Raw genomic sequence first — 23,576 nt, 5'->3', positions numbered from 1 at the left:
CAATGATGGCAACCATAGGAAGTTTGGATTATAAATTCTAAATTTTCCAGATAGCCTAATGAGAGCATTTAGAGCCATGCATGCCTTTTGGCCATCTTGCTCAGCACTTTTGAGCAATGCTCACCATGTTTTTGCTAAAAGCAACAGCATGTTTTTGCCTCCTATGGTACTCACCAGCCAGCCCAGCCAGACCCACCTTGGGAGGTCAGACCAGACGATTCTGGCTTCTGACTTTAAACCCAAAGTGCCGGTGCCCAGCCAGTGTTCTCTGCCAACGATCTTCCTGGGTCCTGACCTGGCCTCTTCTGTTCTCTGCCTAATCCCAAACCTCGAGGCTGCCAGTGGAGACCACTTCCTCCTATCCTGTTCTCTGATGGATCCTGAGATTTCCTAGGAGCTACCCCCACCCTGACTTGCCAAGCGCTGCAGTTTCAGCTTCAGCCTCTGCCATTAAAGATTTGGGAATTATCCCCTTTCTCCCTACTCTCTTATAGAGGACTCTTAACCTGAAAGACCATTCTTGCCCTCCACAGGGCACACCCGCCCACAATTTCTACACGTGGGATTTTCTACAAAACTGACCTAAACTTTTCTCTAGCCCAGAGCCCACGATCCCACATGGATGCTGGTGTCTGAATCTTGAACTTTAACTCAATCAGAAGAACCTTAAATTGAATCAGGGGTGGACTTTTAAAACCTCAGAACTGAATGGGTTTTGTTTCTGTTTTAAAAAGACTGTATCTTACTGTATTTTGCTGATTAATTTTGTGAATTAATCTTGCTTATTTCCTTGATTTTCCTGTTGCCCTGAATCATTTTAAGCTAATGAAGTTTCTGCTTATGATTTTATTATATTTTCTAATTTATTTAAAGTTTTACTGTATCAAAAAATGCTGTTATATGTATCATCTATGAACATCTTATAGGAGCACATGTCTTTTAAGTTTTATTCTGTCTTGGTAATTGTATAAACTTTGGAGGTTTCCATGCCTCGAGAGTTAAATTGTAATTTTATGAGAGGTCTTTTAAAATTTACTTTAGATCCTAAAGAATTGTTTAAGGATAAGCTTTCATATATTTTATTATAAAAATTTTGTTGCCTTAAATGGGTAGAAGCATAAAAATTTCCTACCTGGGATATTAAAAAAACAACAGGAAGCTGAGAAGGCTCCTGAATACTTCTATCAGAAAGATCTAGAAGTCCTGAGGATGATTTAGACCAAAGTTTTTTTTTTTTTTAAATATCAGATTTTGATATGGAAGCAGTAACAGAATTTGTTGAGAAACTCTTAGCCAAGATTTAAAATTTGTAACAAGTTTATGATTTTAAACATCATTGTTTATTGTTTTAAAATGTATTAGAAATTATGGTACTCTATTTGAATGTGCATTGTGAATCTGCTATTTTATAAAACCCATTTACACTAACAGAAAGTGAATCTCATTTTTGGGTAAAAAAACCCTTCACTAAGCTATATATATATTTTTGATTTTTAAAACATTCTTTTTTTTTAATTAGAGCAATTGATTTTTCCTTTTTCTCATCTTATACTGGAAGTACATATATAATCATTATTTATGCTGTTTTGATTTTACAGTGATATAAGCTTAATGCAAATATATATTTGCTACCTGAAGAGCCTTAGACTTTGGGAACCTGCCAAATATTTTTTAATGCCTTTCTGTCTGATTCCAGGAGAAGGGAACACAAGAGCCATTAATAGTGCTATAAAGCACAAGGTCATGGAGACTTGACTGAGAATCTGCATGGATTGCGGAAGTCTATGCCAATCCTTAAGGGCTTGAAATTGGGGTTTGAGTTCTGGAGTCCTAGTTTTTTCTAAAAGTTTAGAGGACGTGGGTCCCCTCAACTTAAATTCCTAGTGAAGCACGTAAGATTGGTTATTTATTGGCTCCTTCCCTGAGAAGTTGATGGCAAATCAGATCAGAGAGAGAAGTTTCCCTTATTTCTCTGTATATATAGAGAGAAGGGCAATTTTCTATAAGTCCTGGCCCTGAATGGGTAATAGCAAACTGCTTAAATCACTTTCATTGGGTCTTGATTCAAAGGTCTGTTACAAGTTTATTTTCCCTACATTTTTGCACATTTTACATTTCATTCACAAGTTAATTTTTTCTTCTTCTTTTTAAAATTTTCTTCTTTTTATTTTTTCTATTACTTTTTATGCCAATTGATTCATACAACCCCCACCATTCAGCCACACATCCTTAGCTGACCTTTTCAAGGGAAAAATGTGTTTAGAATTTTCCTCAGGGGGATGTGTGTTACATATTTTTAAATCAAAAATACAAAAATATATGTATATTTAACTCTTTTAGGAGTAATTTCAGGGGGAAATGTATGATTTTTAGAAGGAAATGAATGTTTTATAATCTATAATATTGTTTAAATTCTTTTGAGAATAATTTCAAGATAAGGATCTTGCCATCTCACCAGATTCCAGACAATGATGAACCTGTTTGGTGTAGGCACCAAAAGATGCCTAAAGACCCTTCACTGGACCATGGAGACAAAAATTGAACTTTGTGTGCAGTTGATTTGAACTATGGGGAGTTGAATGAGTTGAATGCATTTGTTTTAAATGTACACTATTATGCCAATAGGGGACTGCCCCCAAATTGGTTTTTTGTCAATGCGGCTAGTTTTATCCATTTGTTTATCCATTTCTTTTATCCCCCAAATTCCTAAAATTTAGAAGTTGTCTATGTTTACAAATCCAGCAAAGAAAAAGGGCCAACCTTTTTTTTTTGCTGGATCTCAGGGGGAAATGTCTGTTTTGAATTCAGGGAAGTGCTATTTGAAAGTGTCTAGAAGACTTACTATGGGCACGTGGGGGCACTGAGACTACATTTTTCATGATTCCAATGGGTTTCAGGTTTTTGGGCATGGGGATGTGAAACGTCCCCACACATAGGGCAGCTTAAATTCGGAGGAGGGCATAGAGAAAGGCCTCTTGGCTTCCTGAGTGGCTGGCTGGTGTACAAGAGAAAGAGAGAGAGAGAGAAGATGGGCACTGGCGGTAAATTTAAAAGCTAGTCAAGCGTGATTATATATATTTCACCAACAAGGCCATGGCTATTAGAATATTAATTTCTCTTATTTTATCATTCTTTATCATTTTAATCATAACAGATTAGATATTAAATTTTAATTCAATTATTTTGTTAATGACAATTATACTTTTTATGGTTGTCTTAGGTTTCTGCAAATTAATTAAAAAGTCATATACATATTCCATAATGTCAATTATATTCCTCTCTTTTCAGGAAATTTCAAATGTGAGTCAAAAGTTAAAAATGTCAAAAAAAAGCAGCAAACATAGAGGTTTTATGAGACAATGAGTGTAAGAATAGAGACTTTTTTCCCCTAGGAAGAAATAAGATTCCCTGACCTATTTACAATGGAAACAAGTGTCCTAGGAAATAGCTATCAATAAATACAGCCTGAAGCCATAGTGGGCTTAACTAAATGGTGTTTGCCTCTACCTTCTAAGCTAAATTAAGATATAGAATTCTTCTGTGATTGTAGAAATTCCCTAATGAGGAAGCAATTTTATAATACAGGCTTTACCAATGTCACATTCAATGTTCAGAACTTTTCCAGATTTAGCAATAATGCTTCTGTGCCTTATAAACTTATCAGTTTTGAAACTCATTGAAAACATAAGGATTATAATCAAACTGTGGCTTGGAAATATGTTTGTTATTATTTATTCATTTTCATTCATGTAAGACTTTCCATGATACCATTTGAGGATTTTAATGGCAAATATTCCTTAATTTTTTTTCTATTTCCTTCTCCATCTCATTTTAAAGATGAAGATCCAAGGGAAACAGGGATAAAGGACTTACCCAGGGTCAAATATTCAGTTAGAAAGCCATATTTGAACTCATAAAGATTAATCTTTCTCATGCCAAGCCAAGGGCTCTATCCATTAAGCAACCTATCTCACATAATAAAAGTATTCTTAATATACACTGTGACAAAGAATTAAAGAATGTATGTTAAAATATTGTGAACTCAATGCCAAATAAAAACATCATTATACACAAAATAGTTGGAGTATAAAATGAATATAAAAAGGCAAAGACCTTAAAAAAGATATAGTCCTCATACAATTATTTCATTATTTGTTAGTGAGAGTAAAGAAAGAGATTAATACATAATTATATTTAAATTTTTGCTATTTTTATATATAAGTTAATACATGTAACCACTTTCTCCAGCTACTTTGTAATATATATATATTTATACATATATATGTACACACACATATATGTGTATATGTATATATATATATATGTTTACATGTGTATATGATTGAGCATATGGAAACTCACAATTTTTAAACATTTAATTTGAATTGAAAATATAAATTTGTAAGCTGCTATAAGATTTAAATTAATGTCCCAAACTCTAAGTATTATATTTTGTAAAATATATTAATAACCACTTAAAGTAAAGGGAATAACAATCTAATTACTTAATAAAAATAAGACCACATGAGTAAGTTCTCTCACCTCTCCCAGTCAGAGGTAGTGGTGCTACTAAACATATAAAAATCATTTCTGAAGACCTGTTAAAACCAAAGGTTGTATACAGATTGTAACCAGTTTGATGGAGACCATCCATCATCATCTATGTGACAATTAACAAAGGCAAAAAGAAACAAAAGGCCCTTTAGGCAACATCTGACCTTGATGGATCTGATTACAAACCTAGCATTCATAATGACCTATGGTTTTGCCACAGAAAAGGGTTTGCCCAAGTTCAGATTTAAAACTTTTTAAAAGTTCAGACACGCAACATTAAAGAAAATGACCTTAGAAAAATTGGCCAAATGATGAAAGAGGTATAAAAATTCAATTTTTAGAAATAACTTTCTAAAAATTACTATTGACTAAATGGAAAAGGAAATGGGCTTTAACAATGATATTTTCTCCAGTCCAGTCATATGGGGAGGTAGAAATAAAGACAATGTAACAGAACATATAGGAAAATGACCAAAACACATTACCCGAAAATGACATAGTGTAACAGGAGATATTAGATTAGATTAGATTAATATGTGAACTTAAAAAACAAAATTAAATCTTACAGCAAACAATCAGCAAATACAATATATGTGACAGGATACAAGCACTGAATTCAAGAGTCCTTTTCTTCAATTCTGATATCTGTGTCACAGAGACTTCTTCACTATTTGGAGGGGAACAAACTGAAACATTTAACATCAATAAAACAATGAAATCTGAAAAGGCTTAAAATTTACCTCCAGACACTTTAAAGTTCCTTACCCTCCCAAGTATCATCATCCATCTAGATTCCTTTGGTCATATTCTGGGGTTCCCTATACCTGCACTGGGTATAGTGTGGACAAACCCCATATTTGATGTTTTTCAGAGACTAGAGAAGCCAACATGTCAAGGGGGATAGGGAGATAATCTCCCCCTGAATCTCAAGAGTTCTCAAGTGTAAGGTATGCAGTCAGTACAGCCAGGAAGAATAGCAAGAAAAGATATCCTAAAATTTTGGTAATACACTGCTCTTTCATGGAGTGGACCATGCTTGCAATTTTACTTATTAAATTGGTTGCAAATCTACTTCCTGTTTGTAGGTGGTGTTAGCCGAATATGTACTGGTTAGGAATAAAGGAAAGAGTAACCTTCCTTCCCCTCACCCCAGGGTAAAAATGCCAGGGAGCTGCTTGCTTTCACTGTCACATAGGCAGAGGACTGCTGCTCCCCTTGATTGCTTTCCCCAGCTATGTGGACAGGGAGTTAAGAGGGTGGAAGCTTGCCCCCAGGTGAGAGCCACGAGGAAGTTAATTGTCATCTAAGAGAAATACCTGGGTTTCCAAGGTAGCAGCAAACACTAAGGTGTTAGCAATGTGAAGGAAAAGGGGGGTTTATACTTTACCAGACCCACAGAAAGTGGCTCAGAAGTACCCCCAGCCAGTGTTTGGTCAAACATGGAAGGCAGTAATAGCTACAGTAGCAGTGGGAGGAGCAGCAATAGCAATAGCAGTGGCATAAGCAGGAGTAACAGCAGGTAGCAGAGGCTTTTAAAACTAATATGTCTTTAAAAACTGCTCTAAAACTTAGAGCAGATCTGAGGTTCTAAGCTACAGTCTTCTGGTCACCATAAGTGTAAGATTTAAATTAATGTTCCAAACTCCAAGTATTATATCTTATGAAGTTTATTAATAGTCACTTGAAGTACAGGGAATAAAAACCTAATTATCTAAGAAGAATAAGAGCATCTGAGTAAGTTCTCTCAACTTTCCCAAAAAGCCCACTTCAGCCAGCTGCTATCACAAGAAGAGAGAGAGAGAGAGAGAGAGAGAGAGAGAGAGAGAGAGAGAGGCGGAGCTGCACAAAACTTTTATCCTCCCTACATCAGCATGTAGCTTGAGAAGGAAAGTGGTATGCTGGGAGCTGAAGTTCAGGGGAGCAGTCTCTACTTACACACTGCCAAGATTTAAGCAGGAAGTTGAACAATTTTTTTTTTATTCGGGAAGATGAGGGGTTTAAATTTTCTCTCTCCTATGTTGTATAGTGGGAAAAGTTATAGTCTTAAAGAAAAATAAGTGGATCCTAGTTTTCACTTTTTGTTTGCTATGTATATGCCCATACAACTATCATTCTTTGATAGCCATGGGATTCATTATCTTTAAAATTGTGGGATCAGATGTTTCAGATAGATTAAACATATACAAACATACATGCATGTATTGTTTTCTACCTCTAAATTCCATGTTCTCTAACATGGTACCCAATTAAATTAAAATATCAAATTAAAATTTAAGGAATGTACTCTGAGACAACAAATATTTTAGCATTCTCTCCTCTCTCTCTTCTCTCCCTCTCTGCCCTGCTCTCTCTTTCAATATATATATATATAAAGACCAATAAATGTTTCTTTTCTCCATATTAGAATTATAATACTATGAGATCATAGAAAGATAGATTAAGATATGTACATATGTGTGTATATACATAAATGACATATATAGATCACATATATGTGAGCAAATGCAAAAAATGTGGTTTTCCTATTTGTGCATTTGTATGCATAAGTATTAATGCACACAACACATATGCACATATGCATTTATAAACATATATATGTTTATACATGTATGTTCTGTAAACATGTTTGTATATCCCCCCCCCACCTTTCTCATTTATTGTTTCCTAGACATAGAGATGAGGGAGAAATATACTTCCCAATATGCTTAAACACTCAAACTACTTGCAAAGTTGAGAGACTTCCTTATTTCCCATGTCATAAAGGCTGATGAAATGTTTTAGCCCAGCATATTTTTCAACATTATGGAGTATTTAAGTGGATATGTGATGGTGTAAACATCACAGAGTCTACTTTTGTAACTAGAGATACAACATTTCCATGATAGCACTCCCCATCCATGAATCCCCCAATATTCTCAATACATTTTTAATGAGTAATCATTTTTCTCTTCTTCAGTCTCAGACAGACAGGAGAGTATATTTTTTCTCAATGCTTCACATTAGTGAGAGTTGTGGAATAGGACCAAAGGTGCAGTTGACATGTCTATTTTAAAAGATTGTTTGTTTTATAACCTCATAAACCTCAGGTACTTTAGATTTGATGTTTTTTTTTTCTTTAGAGTAGGAGAAATTCAGTTGCTAGATAAAGGATATCAGAGCCTCTATTACTCCTTGACCTTTAGAATGTATGTATATATATAAACTGAGCAGAGCCAGACAAGAAGGAAATGTAAATAAAATTTAAAAAGGATCTTTTTAGTTGAAAAATAAAATGAATTCCATTATCTTCCTTCTCTTTATTCAAAAATCATGACACCAAAGTCACAGTCAGAGATTGTAAATCATCCAGTCTTCCTAGTAAAATGAAAAATTTGAGAGGGGTAGAAATTCAATTCACCATTCAATAGTCACAACAAATAATGCCACAGGATAACTAATGTTGCATGTAGGTTTTTGTAAACATAAAATATTTCAAAGCGAAGACAAACAGGTGCTTGGTTACAACCAATTAACTTTGTTTTATCTGTATTTCCTTTCCCTATTAAACTAGAATTACAAAGAATACAAAGAACGTCTTTTCAAATGTGAAATAAAGGGAGTGATTTAGATGTCAGTGACACAATTTTGTGCTCTCTAGTGACAATTAACCATGCAAATTCCCACTGCAAACCATATGATCAGCTGTCTTTTGGCATATGTGAGTTTTTAGAGAAAATGCTTCCATTCATTTAGTACTCTGTTTTCTCCAGGGCATACATATGTATAAATTCTGAAATTCAGAATGTAAAAAAATAATTTGATACTATCACACATTTAAGCCAAAGAGTGTTAGTACTACTGCTGATCTTCTTGGCCCAATGTGACTGCTATAACCAACAAAATATAGAATTGATCCATACTCTGGTTATTGATTTTCTTAGAAGCAACACAGAAACCTTGCTAGGGTGCTTCACTTGTCATTGGAAAGACTTGGATTCATATCTGGTCTCTTACACTTGCTACTATAACCACATTGACTCAGTTGCTATGGCCAAAGAGAACTATATAATGTGTCAGTTTTTCTAAGTTGATCATTTCACAAGGATTAGGGAATGATTTGAAACCATCTGGTGTAAAGAAATATAATTGCAGCCATGTTGTGTCAGGAGTGATAGGCAGTTAGCTGCTTAGAATGCAGAATGAACTGAGGTGGCATGAGTTTGGTGTGAGTCTGGCATGAGCCAGGGCAGTTAGAAAATTGCCTATATAAGTAGACTTGAACTACACTTGGTCTCAGTTTGGAGATATTGGGCAAGGGTGGAGTAGGGACTTAGCCATAGCTTATTCTCTCATCACTCACAAACCAACTTCAACTACAGACTCATCCAACTATATCCATCAACCTCAGTTCTCTGACTTACTATCAATAAGAAGAACTACAGAAAGAAAAAATTGATCATCACCAGGGTCAAAAATCACAGCCAGGCTGCCATCCATGTAAAGATACTTGATCAAATATCATCAACTGAAGATTCAACAATTAACTATTCAATTATATTAACTTAGGAAATCTATTTCCCACTTTTCCTCATCTACCCTGTTTACTCTCTTCCCTGAACTCTTCAACAAGTAAATTATATTTTCAAGAAGCCAGCTTTACTTGCCTCTGATTCTCAAAAGTTCCAGTTAGAGGCTTCAGTTGTCAGAGTCCTGTGACAGCCAGGGAAAGTGTTTTACCTTTAGTATTACTGTCATCAAAGATTTAAGAGTAATCTGCAGAGCTGGGTTAAGATGTCGGCAGAGTAAAAAGCAGTTGCTTGACTTCTCCTAACCCACGCATATAGGACCCCTCAAGAAGACATAAAAACAAATCCAGAGGAAAGAAGGGACCCCACAACAGGGCTCAGCATTGGAGGTATGTGGAAATGGGGCATTTCCATGTTATAAAGGGGTGAAACAGCTCCGACAAAAACACGAGCAGAGCAAGCCCCTCCCCCACCCCATGCCACCTACAACACCAAAGCCAGCACATGGGAGTTGGAGCAGGTTTGGGGCACCCATTGGGTCATTGGCAGCTAACCAGGGCTTGTTCCTGGGAGCAGCAACACTTGGGACCCCCTGGGGAGGCTGAGGAACTCGCGGACTCTGAGCACAGACCCTGAGCCCAGGTGCAGGCAAAGGGGCTGACACAGGTGCGGGCTAAGGCACTGATTAAAGGACAGACTGGGGCGTGGAAAAAGGGGCTGATTCTGAGTGCAGGAGCGGATCTTGAGTGGGGACCCAGTGCAGAGAGGTGCTTGACTGCGGGAGGGAGCAGCTCCCTGAGACTGTTAAAGGAGCTTCAGGCAGAAGAACAAGCAAGGAGACCACCAGAAGGCTTATCTCAAAACAATTAGACCTGAGATCTCAGGAGGCTAAAGGGCACAGACAGATCCTGGGTGCAAGCATAAAGCTGAGAGGGAACTCAGCTTACAATGGCAAGACAGAATCATCAGAAAAACCATAAGAGAAAGATGAAGAAGAAAAAAACCTTTAACACTTGACAACTTTTACACAGAAAAAAACCAGACAATAGAGGAAACAACTGAAAAGAACAAACAATCCAAACCTTCCCAGAACAATGAAAATGGGTCACAAGGTCTTGAAGAGTTCAAATCAGAGATCATGAGAAACATGGAAGAGATCTGGCAAGAAAATAACAGTTTAAAAGGCAGAATTTCACAATTGGAAAGTGAGACAAGTGAATCAAAGACCAGAAATGACCAAATTGAAAAGGAAAACCAGTCTCTAAAGGCTAGATTTGGGCAATTAGAATAAGATGCCCCCAAATCAAAAGAATTAATAAGGAAATTGGAGACCAAAATCAAACAGCTGGAAAACAGGTTAGACCAAACTGAAAAGGAAAATCAAAAGTTTATAGCAGAAAACCAGTCTCTAAAGACAAGAATTGGGCAAGTAGAAGCCAATGATCTACCAAGACAGCAAGAACAAATAAAACAAAGTCAAAAGACAGATAAAATAGAAGGAAACATGAAATATCTCAATGAGAAACTGATAGGTCAAGAAAACTGGTCTAGAAGAGATAATCTGAAAATCATTGGTCTTCCTGAAAAACTAGAAATTAATAGCAATTTGGACTCCATATTAAAAGAAATTATTCAGAAAAATTGCCTTGAAGTTCTGCAACATGAGGGCAATATAGACATTGAAAGGATCCACAGATCACCCTCTACACTAGACACTGAAAAGACAACCCCCAGGAATATAATAGCCAAATTCAAGAGCTTCCAACTAAAAGAAAAAATTTTACAAGAAGCCAGAAAGGGACAATTCAGATATCAAGGAGCACCAATCAGAATCACACAGGATCTGGCAGCCTCCACACTAAAAGACTGCAAGGCTTGGAATATGATATTCAGAAAGGCAAGAGAACTGCGTTTACAAACAAGGATCACGTACCCATCAAAACTAACTATATTCTTCCAGGGAAAAGTTTGGGCATTCAACAAGATAGAAAATTTCTAAGCATTTGCACAGAAAAGACCAGGACTAAATGGAAAGTTTGATATCCAACCACAAAAATCAAGAGAAAATGAAAAGATAAATAAGAAACAGAAGGGAAAGTAAGAAAACTCATATTTTTTGAATTTGCCTCTTTAAGGACTTCAATAAGATCTAATTATTGGTACTCCTATGTTGGGAAGTGTTATGTATAATTCTCTGTAGTTAACTCTGTTCACCGTTATAGCATTCACTATTATAATAATTAGAAGAATTATTCATTGGGAGAGGTTGGAATACTAAATGGTCTAAGATAATATGGGTGGGAAGGAAAGAGGGGGATGAATAGTAGAGGACACCAAGAGAATCTTGAAGGAATTAGAAAAATAGGATATTCTATTACACACAAAGAGGGCATGGGAAGGGGAACGATGAATACTATTATAAGAAGGAGAGGAAGAGAGCATTAAGGGGTAATATTTACACCTTACTCTCAGTGTAATTAACCCTGAAAGGGAAGAATAGTTATATCCATTGGGAAATAAAACTCTATCTAACCCTACTGAGAAAGTCAGAAGGGATAAACCAAGGGGAGCAGGGGAGTGGGGAGTTCAAAAAAGGGAGGGGAGAAGAAGGGGGAGGGAATTCATTAGGCATTTAAAAATAAAAAGAGGGGAATAATAAGGGAGGGGGTAGAAAGGGAAGTTAATCAAGGGAGGGGATAAGGGATACCAGCTTAAAGCATAGCACTGGTTTAAAAGGAAATAGTTTAAGAAGAAGGGGTAGGAATAGAGGAGGATACGAAAATGTCAGCAAATCCAAAACGGATAATTATAACTCTGAATGTGAATGGGATGAACTCACTCATAAAACGGAAGCAAATAGCAGAGTGGATTTGAAACCAAAGTCCTACCATATGTTGTCTACAAGAAAGACATATGAGGAGGGTAGACATACACAAGTTTAAAGTTCAGGGTTTGAGCAAAATCTTTTAGGTTTCAAATGAAAAAAAGAAGGCAGGAATGGCTATAGTGATTTCTGACAAAGCCGAAGTAAAAATAGATATGATTAAAAAAGACAGGGAAGGTCATTAAAACCTAATTAAAGGCAGTATAAACAATGAGGAAATAACACTGCTCAATATATATACACCAAGTGGTATAGCATCCAAATTCATAAAGGAGAAACTGGCAGAGCTCAAAAACAAAAGAGATAGTAAAACCATACTAGTGGGAGATCTAAATATTCCTCTTTCAGATCTAGATAAATCAAACCGAAAAATAACTAAAAAAGAGGTAAGAGAGGTGAATGAAGTCCTAGAAAAATTAGATTTAATTGATATGTGGAGAAAAATAAATAGGGACAAAAAGGAATACACCTTCTTTTCAGCTTCACATGGTACATTCACAAAGATTGACCATGTTATAGGGCATAGAAACATTGGAAACAAATACAAAAGAACAGAAATAATAAATGTAACCTTCTCAGATCATAATGCAATAAAAATAATAATTAGTAAGGGCACCTGGACAGGAAAATCAAAAACCAATTGGAAATAAAAAAATATGATTCTCCAAAACCAATTTGTCAAAGAAGAAATCATAGAAACAATCAACAATATCATTGAAGAAAATGACAATGATGAGACATCCTACCAAACTCTGTGGGATGCAGCCAAGGCAGTACGCAGGGGGAAATTTATATCCTTGAGTGCATATATTAACAAATTAAGGAGGGCAGAGATTAATGAATTGTGCATGCAACTCAAAAAATTAGAAAGCAAGCAAATTAAAAATCCCCAGATGAAAACTAAATTAGAAATACTAAAAATCAAGGGAGAAATTAATAAAATTGAAATTAACAGAACTATTGCATTAATAAATAAGACTAGAAAATGGTATTTTGAAAAAACAGATAAAATAGACAAAGTACTGGTCAATCTAATTAAAAAAAGGAAAGAAGAAAACCAAATTGACAGTATCAAAAATGAAAAGGAAGACCTCACCTCTAATGAAGAGGAAATTAAGCCAATCATTAAAAACTATTTTCCCCAATTATATTGCAATAAATATAACAATTTAGGAGATATGGATGAATATTTACAAAAATATAAACTGCCTAGAAAACAGCAGAAGAAATTGAATACCAAATAATCCCATATCAGAAAAAGAAATTGAAAAAGCCATCAAAGAACTCCCTAAGAAAAAATCCCCAGTGCCTGATGGATTCACAAGTGAATTCTATCAGACATTCAAAGAACAACTAACCCCAATACTAAACAAATTATTTGATATAATAAGCAAAGAAGGAGTCCTACCAAATTCCTTTCAGGACACAAATATGGTACTGATTCCAAAGCCAGGGAGTTCAAAAACAGAGAAAGAAAACTAGAGACCAATCTCCCTAATGAACATAGATGCAAAGATACTAAATAGAATATTAGCAAAGAGACTCCAGCAAGTAATCAAGAGGATCATCCACCATGATCAGGTGGGATTTATACCAGGAATGCAAGGATGGTTCAACATTAGGAAAACCATCCACATAATTGACCATATCAACAAACTAACAAACAAAAATCACATGATTATCTCAATAGATGCTAAAAAAGCCTTTGACAAAATACAGCATCTATTCCTATTGAAAACACTGAAAAGTATAGGAATAGAAATGCCTTTCCTAAAAACAATAAACAGTATATACCTAAAACCATCAACAAGCATCATATGCAATGGGGATAAATTAGAAGCCTTCCTAATAACATTAGGAGTGAAACAAGGATACCCTTTATCTCCTCTATTGTTTAACATTGTAATAGAAACACTAGCAGTAGAATTAGAGAAGAAAAATAAATTGAGGGTATTAAAATAGGCAATGAGTAGACTAAGCTATCACTCTTTGCAGAGGATATGATTGTATACTTAAAAAATCCTAGAGAATCAACTAAGAAGCTTGTAGAAATAATCAACAACTTTAACAAAGTGGCAGGATACAAAATAAATGCACATAAATCATCAGTATTTCTATATATTTCCAATACATCACAGCAGCAAGAGGTAGAAAGAGAAACACCATTCAAAATCACCCTAGACAATATAAAATACTTAGGAATCTATCTACCAAAACAAACCCAGCAATTATACGAAAACAACTGCAAACTACTTTCTAAACAATTAAAACTGGATCTAAACAATTGGAAAAACTTTGATTGCTCATGGGTAGGATGAGCTAACATAATAAAAATGACTATTCTACCCAAATTAATTTACCTATTTAGTGCCATACCTATCAAACTACCAAAAAACTTTTTCACTGAATTAGGAAAAACTATAACAAAATTCATTTGGAATAACAAAAGAACAAAAATATCAAGGGAAATAATAAAAAAAAAAATGTGAAGGAAGGGGGCCTAGCAGTACCAGATATTAAACTATACTATAAAGCATCAGTCATCAAAACGGTATGGCACTGGCTAAGGGACAGAAGGGAGGATCAGTGGAATAGACCTGGGGTAAGTGACATCAGCAAGACAGTGTATGATAAACCCAAAGAGCCCAATTTTGGGGACAAAAATCCACAATTTGATAAAAACTGTTGGGAAATTTGGAAAACAGTATGGGAGAGATTAGGTTTAGATCAACATCTCACACCCTACACCAAGACAAATTCAGAATGGGTGAATGACTTGAATATAAAGAGGGAAACTATAAATAAGTTAAGTGAAAACTGAATAGAATACTTTTCAGATCGCTGGGAAAGGAAAATCTTTAAAACCAAGCAAGAGTTAGAGAAAATTATAAAATGTAAATTAAATGGTTTTGATTATATTAAACTAAAGAGCTTTTGTACAAACAAAAACAATGTAGTCAAAATCAGAAGGGAAACCACAAACTGGGAAAAAATCTTTATAACAAAAGACTCTGACAGGGGTCTAATTACTCAAATATACAAGGAGTTAAATCAATTGTATAAAAAGTCAAGCCATTCCCTAATTGATAAATGGGCAAGAGACATGAATAAGCCATTTTCAGGTAAAGAAATCAAAAACATCAATAAGCACATGAGAAAGTGTTCTAAATCTCTAATAATTAGAGAAATGCAAATCAAAACAACTCTGAGGTATCACCTCACACCTAGCAGAATGGCTAAAATGAAAGAAGGGGAGAGTAATGAATGCTGGTGGGAATGTGGCAAATTTGGGACATTAATGCATTGCTGGTGGAGCTGTGAACTGATCCAACCATTCTGGATGGCAATTCGGATCTATGCTCAAAAGGCTATAAAAGAATAACTACCCTTTGATCTAGCCATACCATTGTTGGGTTTGTACCCTAAAGAGATCATAGATAAAGAGACTTGCATGAAAATATTTATAGCCGTGCTTTTTGTGGTGGCAAAAAACTGAAAAATGAGGGCATGCCCTTCAATTGGGGAATGGCTGAACAAATTGTGGTATATGCTGGTGATGGAATACTATTCTGATAAAAGGAGTAATAAACTGGAGGAATTCCATGTGAATTGGAAAGACCTCCAGGAATTGATGCAGAGTTAAAGGAGCAGAGCCAGAAGAACATTGTACACAGAGACTGATATTCTGTGGTAAAATAGAATGTAATGGACTTCTGTACTAGCAGCAATGCAATGACCCAGGACAATTCTGAGGGATTTATGGAAAAGAACGATACCCACATTCAGAGGAAGAACAGCAGGAGAGGAGACACAGAAGAAAATCAACTGCTTGAATACATGGGTTGATGAGGACATGATTGGGGATCGAAAGTACCACACCAATGCAACTATTAACAATTTGGAAATAGGTCTTGATTAATGACACATGTTAAAACCAGTGGAAAAACAAAACGGCTAGGGGAGGGGGAGGTTGGGGGGTGAACGTGAAAGTAAGAGCATAAATCATGTAATCATGTTAATTTTTCTAAAATATAAATATTAATAATTGCTTAAAATTAAAAAAAGAGTAATCTGCAGTCAGAACAAGTTGATTAACTAATTAGTTTGATAGACCTAACATCCTGGTCTATTTGCTTGAAAGTTAAAGGAATATAGCTATCTCGCTCACCTTGTTAGGGCTTCAGTTAGAACAAGGTTCATTTGTGTTTCCCAATCAGCTGATTCCTCAAGTTCAGATTGCTAGGCCTAAGCAACTGTTTGCTGTCTTGGGATTGGAGTAAAGACTCCATATATTTCTTCTACAGTCCCAACTCTATTTGAGGTTGGCCTTTTGGGATCACTATTTTATCTAGGTGACCCATTAGAATCTTATAGGCCTAACTACTATCACCACAATCTCCAATTAATTTCATCACAACTCCCAAGATTTACATAATGCTGGCAATTTTAAAATGAGTTCCTGTTTTAAAAATTAATAACATTGGAAAATCTATGATGATATTATATTATTTAAAATTGAGTATTAATTGAAAATAGCATTCGTGTACCTAACAATTTGTATGGAAAATAAAAGTAAATATGTAATGCATTTTCATAATATATGTGTAGGTAGCAAAAACAAAGGTGTAAATAAATAAGCAACATTTATTCCTAATGTATATTAATGCTGCAAATGCTTGAATTTATAAGGAAAACAGAATAATATGCTACAATCTTACTTTTCTCATTCAAAGGGAGAGCATTCTTCCAAATTTTGCTTTCCTTCAGTATATATCATTAAATATTTTGGTAAAAAATCTTACTTTGATGTTTTATATACATAGTTAAAACATTTTTCTTTTTTCCTCTGAAATTCAGATTCTAATGAAGAAATATTCAATTTTAAAATAATTTTCACAAAAGGGAATACATATTTGTGGTAATATGGATTTATTTTTGGCTGTTGCTACTGTACATGTGCAAAGACCTCATTAATAGTGAATTTCCAAAAAATATCCTATATTATTATGTTCTTTTTAAGACAAAGAAAATACAGGTATGTGATTTTAGAAAATCAAAATTTTTCAGGTCCCTTATGTATCTGAAGGACATAAAAGTGGTGGAATGCCAGAAAAATTAATTGCCTCAAATGAGAATATTATGTTTTTATTAAAAGAGAATTGAAAAGGGTTAAACTTTCTAAGTAATAGGTGGGAAAAGTATATGGGGAACAAGCACATGGTTCCCACAAATTTTAAATTAGGTTAATAATTTATTTTCCTTCTGATATTTATAGACATACAAATGAATTTATTCTTGGTAGCAAATAACTTATTTCTCATGTTATTCTTAAAAAATGGTCAACCTTTGCATGCAGTTTACAAATACACACTAAGATTTTGATCTCTCACAATCTGAAATATATTTTATATTTCCTTATAAGTGAATTGAACTAATCTTGAAAAATTCAGATACTTCAATTCACCTAATTATTCATTTTATGTTATTCCTCTTATTTCTATCTCTGTAATATCTTTGTTATATCTCCCTCACCTTTCTCTTTTTTAATGCTATGAGTATTTTTGTACATGCCCTCAACATCTCATGCCTGAGCTCCTACAATAGTCTGCTGGTTGGTAACTGTGCCTGAATTCTTTCCCTGTGCTTCCTTCTTCCAAATTGTCAGTGTTCTTCAAAATTTAAGGCTGACCATATTTCACCTTTTGATAAACTCCAAATATAAAGTCTTCTTTTTTGTTTTCAAAGACCTTTATAACCTGTCCTCTTCTACCCTTTCTAGTCTTTTTTACCATACTCCCACATTAAGATCTATCTCCTTCCTCATCTCTTCCTCCTTCTTTTCCTGGTTTCCTTTGAGTCTCAGCTATTATACTTTGTTCTATAATAAGATTTTCCCAGACCTTCATTAAACCAATATATTCCCCCTACTGTCCACATTTTATTCTGTATCTATCTTTTTTATATACAAACAAGTTGTCTCCTCTATTGGACTATAAGGATTTTGAGAACTATTTTTGGTGTTGTGTTAGGTTGTTCACCTTTCTTCTTATCCTCCATGCTTAACACTATGCCTGGAATATGGTATTAAGAAATGTTGGCTAACAAAGGATATGAACAAGCAATTTTAGAAGAAGAAATCAAAGACATCAATAATTATATAAAAATGTTCTAAATCATGTAATTAGAGAAATGCAAATTAGAACAACACTGAGGTACCACCTCTTATCTATCAAATTAGCCAATGTGGCAGTAAAGGAAAGTAATAAATATTGGAGAGGATGTGGCAAAATTGGGACACTAATGCATTGTCAGTGGAGTTGTGAACTGATCCAACCATTCTGGAGGGGAATTTGGAACTATACCCAAAGGGGTATAAAATTATGTGTATTCTTTGATCTAGTAGTACCACTAGTGGGTCTATATCTCAAAGAGACAAAACAAAACAGGACAAAGGAAATATTTGCCCCCAAAAAAATCTATATCTGCTTTTTTTGTGGTGGTAAAGAATTGGAAATTGAGGAGATATCCATCAATTGGGGAATGGCTGAACAAATTGTGATACATGTTACTAATGGAATACTACTGTGACCTATGAAATAATAAGCAAGATTATTTCAGAAAATACTGGAAAGATCTGTGGGAACTGATGCAGATTGAAATAAGCAGAAGTGGAGAACATTATACACAATAACAGCAATTTTGGATGATGTTTATCTGTGATATTTTGGCTACTCTCAGCAATGCACTGATCTGGGATAATCCTGAAAGATTTTTTTTATGGTGAATGTTCTCCATCTCTAGTGAATGAACTGTTAGAGTCATATTTTACATAAGTGTATCTCTGATTTTATTGTGGGGTTTGATTATATATTAGTGTGCTCTTACAACAATGACCAATAAGGAAGTGTGTTTTGCATGACAATAAAAAATGAAAAAGAATATACAAGAAAATTTCCCCCAAAAGAAAAAAAATATTGACTAATGGAAAACTAGGTGATTCAGTGGATTGAGAGAGAGGACTAGAGATGGGATATCCTGGGCTGAGCTCTGGTCTCAGGGACTTTCTAGCCATGTGACCCTGGGCTAGTCAGTTAATCCCCACAACCTGCCTATTCCCTGATGCTTTTCTGCCTTGGACCTAGTACTTAATATTGATTCCAAGAGAGAAGTTAAGAATTTTGAAAAAAGATATGTTGACTGACTTTTCTTAGACATTTTAGCAAATCAAAGAATCTGAATGTATATGCCATTTTGTTTAGAATTGACATCTCACACTGTTTTAGGATAGTTTCATATACTATTTTTAGAGAAATAAATAATATACTCTACATGGCAAAGTTGGAAGAAAGAAATTCTTACTCCTTATTAAAGCAATTGTCATTATGCATATGAAAGGAACATTATGCTTTATGACTATAGTTATTTTTTGGTAAATCTCAATAACTTGTATGTCTTAGAGATAGTACAAACTTTATATCATTTGCTATATGAATTAATATCTTAAATTTTCTCAGTATTAATTATAAATAATGCATTTGCTCCTATTAAACATTTTTGGGTCATATGGTAAGCAATGGCTATGGTAATAGCTCAGTTTCCCATCAACAAATTTGCAAATAATGGTATTAGATATTAACTTTTTTTTGTCAAAACTTTCTATAAGTTTATGGATTTTTAAAGAGGAATGGCAGGTTTGAACTAAGCATTGAGCATGGAATCAGAAGACAGGGATTCTAGTCCACATTTTGCTGCTCTTTTGCTATGTGAGTTTGAAGAATTGATCTTCTCTTCCCCAGGCTTCACTTTTTTTTTCATTTTTTAAATAAGGAAGTTGGAATAAATACGTAATCCAAAAAAAAAAAAAGATTACAACATACAAAAGCCTAACCGATATGCATCAGTATTACCTGAGAAATTATTTGGACAATTAAACCAATAGATACAACAAATAAGTATATAAAGTTTAAGAAGAATGGTGTTCATGTATGAGGGATGATGAAAGATGTTCTTGAGTAAGTGGCACTTAAGTTTTATTTTTGTTTGTTTTTTTTTTCCTGTAAAGAATGGATATTTTTTCAACAGGAAAATGAATAAAATCTATATGACAGAATATTAGAGAGAAAACATATTTCAACACATCTTCAAAAATATATTTTCAGAATAAGAAAACTGAAGCCCCAATATAATAAGTACTTTCCAAGAGACACTGAGGTATGTGTAGCAGAAGAAGATTAAAATCTAGGTCTCCGGGGCAGCTGGGTAGCTCAGTGGAGTGAGAGTCAGGCCTAGAGACAGGAGGTCCTAGGTTTAAACCTGGCCTCAGCCACTTCCCAGCTGTGTGACCCTGGGCAAGTCACTTGACTCCCATTGCCCACCCTTACCAGTCTTCCACCTATGAGACAATACACCGAAGTACAAGGGTTTAAAAAAAAAATCTAGGTCTCCTACCTCCAAGTTTAAGTAACTAAATTGCAAGCTTCATGAGGGCAGAGATTGTCTTTTGTCTCTTTCACATGTGCCTTCCATATATTAGATGCTTATTAATTGTTTGACTGATTTATTCTTTTATTTCATTTCAATTCTATTGCATTATAGTTTCTTATGGACACTTATATTATCTCTAATGGCATTTCCAACGATGAAAAGTCTATGAAAATATGTTGTAAAATGTATGGGTACAATTCTATAATAATTATAATGTTATATACAAACTGTAGATATTTGGACAACTATTTTATTTTATTATTATTTTTTAAACCTTTATCTTCCATCTTGGAGTCAATACTGCATATTGGCTCCAAGGCAGAAAAGTAGTGAGGGCTAGGCAATGGGGGTGGGGGGATGTGATATGACTTGCCCAGGGTCACACAACTAGGAACTGTCTGAGGCCAGATTTGAACCTAGGACCTCCCACTTCTAGGTCTGGCTCTCAATCCCCTGAGCCACCCAGCTTCCCCCTGGACAACTATTTTAAACCAACTTAGATCTTACCTATTTAAAATCTTAATCCATTATCTGCTAGTGGTATGGAAATGACTCTGACTTCTTTTTCTATTAAAATTAAATTTACTTAAAAATTAAAAAAAATTAAAATTAAATTGTTTGTTTGTTATATTAGAATTCCAAGGGATCTCTTTGCCTCCTTTCTAAACAAAAGAATAGGTATAATTTGACTATATATATGTACATATGTATATATGTATATATGAAATTATAACTTGCATATTACATTTTATCAGTTTTTTTTTCTGGAGGTAGAGATTTATAGGTTCTTCTTCAAATATAATTTTTTTTGCCCTAAATAATGTTCCCCTGGATTTACTTATTTTGCTTTTTTATAATTTCACATAGGCCTTACCAGGATTAAAAAAAAACAACAATCTTTTCATCATTTCCTATAGCACAGTAGTAGTCTAACACAATCACATGCCACAATTTGTTCAACCATTCACCATTGAGTATACAAAATTTCAATATCTAGTTCTTTGCCACCACAAGAGCTACTATAAATATTTTAGAATATAAAGTTTGATTTTCTTTATTCCCTGATCACTTTGGGAGATAGACTTAACAGTGTTATTGCTTTTCCTAAGGGAATACATAACTGTGTATAATTCCTGTCACTCTCCACAATGTTTGAATTGGTTTATTGTTCTACCAATGTGTATGTGGCCCCCTTTTTCCACATCACCTCCAACATTTGCCATTTTGTAATTTTATCATTTTAGACAATGTGGTAGATATGAGATAATATCTCAGAATTCTTTTGATTAGCATATCTCTAGTTATTAATTACTTAAAGAATTTTTCACATGAATTTATTCTTGAATATCTTTATCTAAAAATTGTCAGTTCATATCCCTTGACCACCCATCAAGTAGAGAATAGTTCCTACTCAAAAGTTATCTATGCATTTGAGATATAAGACCTTGATTTGAGAAACTTTCTAGAAAAATGTTTTTCTCCTATTTTCTGCTTTCCTTCTAAACTTGTCTACATGGATTTGACTTCTTAAACAACAAAGGAACGATGGCTAAGACAGATCTTTCTTACTAATCTGGAAAATATTAGAGCTGTTTGGATTGTCAATACACATTTGTCTACAGTCCAGTGAACCTGTGTATAGATAAGTTTCTTACTACAAAGTTGGCTAAAAAGTTAAATGACGACCATGAACCTCAGGAAATATCCCACGTAGCAGAGAGCAGATAGAAAGTGAATCAGTGGATATAATATTCATACTGATGAAATAGCAGTTTTTTTTAAGTGTTGAAGTCTGTTTTGAAAGACAAGTTCAACCTTTTTTCTATTATTGCGAGCCAACATATAGTCATAACACATTTCATATTTCCTATTTACTGAGAATGGCAATATTCAATTCAGAAACCTAGAATGTTATTATGAAGGTTTGGGTATAGGATAAATATATCTGAGGTGAAATGAAAGAGAAGAAAAGCAAAACTAATGCCAATACTTTTCCTAAAATGCTACTCCATTTAAGCTCAACTTTTTTATTCATGTAGGTATATATGCATTCAGGGGTATATATGCACCCTGGGTTTATCTTTCCTCTATGTATTTATACCTATGTAAATATGTACATAAATACTATGAATGAATTTGTATATTTTTATGCATCTGTACATATAATTTGGACTTGTCTTCAATTTCCTTTCAACAAAGAAATATTAATATATTTATGTGAAATTGTGTGTATTTACATACATATACAAACACATTTGTATGTGTTTGTATATGTGTGTAACCATATTTTCAAAAATAATAATTAATGAACATCTGAGGAAAACATTTAAAAATATGACTGGAAAATTTAATATTTTATTTGGATGCTTTTTTCTATAGTCAGAGATAAAAAAGTTCATTTAGAAATATGTATATGATTTAAAATATTCCTACCGGTGATGTAGTAGGAACTACAGAGGAAGCTCTTACTCTTCTTCTCAACTGAGGCTAGAGATCAGGAAGGTGTAGTTGCCAGATGAAGTGGGCAATTTGAAAGAATTTTTAGTGTCCTAGACTGAAGTGGGGAGTTTCAGAAGACATGAGGGTTTGGAGGGAAAAGAAATAATTTCTGTTTTATACTGGTTCAGCTTTAGTTATCTATAGGACATCATATTTGAAATGGTAAATTGGAAATTTGTAATCTTTTCCATCTCAATTAAACTCAACAAATTGTATTTGGATCTTACATTATGAAGGTATTTTGATGGGTGCTTAAAATACAATGTTAAAAGGTGCTGTAATACCTATCCCCATAAAAGTTACTATATATTAGGAAGTATGAAACATGTACTTAGATAAATTGTCAGTTCTTGGCATAGGATGTCTCCACTCTGGATGAATAATTTTTCTTCAGAGAATTCTAGGATCACAGATCTATAACCATTAAAATATGAATTAATGTTTTTGATTTAACATCTCATTTGGAAATGGGAAATTGAGGATTATACATGCATATGTTTGTATGTATATATGTACATATGTTCCTTTATCCAAGGTCATACAGATAATAAATGGCAAATTTAGATGTCAAAGGTAATAGTTGTACTCTATATCCACTGTTCTTTCTATGTAAAGAATTGCAGTGGGAAAAGATGTTGCACTTTGTGTTT

Source organism: Gracilinanus agilis, chromosome 1 (assembly GCF_016433145.1).
Source record: "Gracilinanus agilis isolate LMUSP501 chromosome 1, AgileGrace, whole genome shotgun sequence".
Lineage (NCBI taxonomy): Eukaryota > Metazoa > Chordata > Mammalia > Didelphimorphia > Didelphidae > Gracilinanus > Gracilinanus agilis.
The sequence above is the reverse complement of the archived record's forward strand: the minus strand, read 5'-3'. Positions refer to the sequence as shown.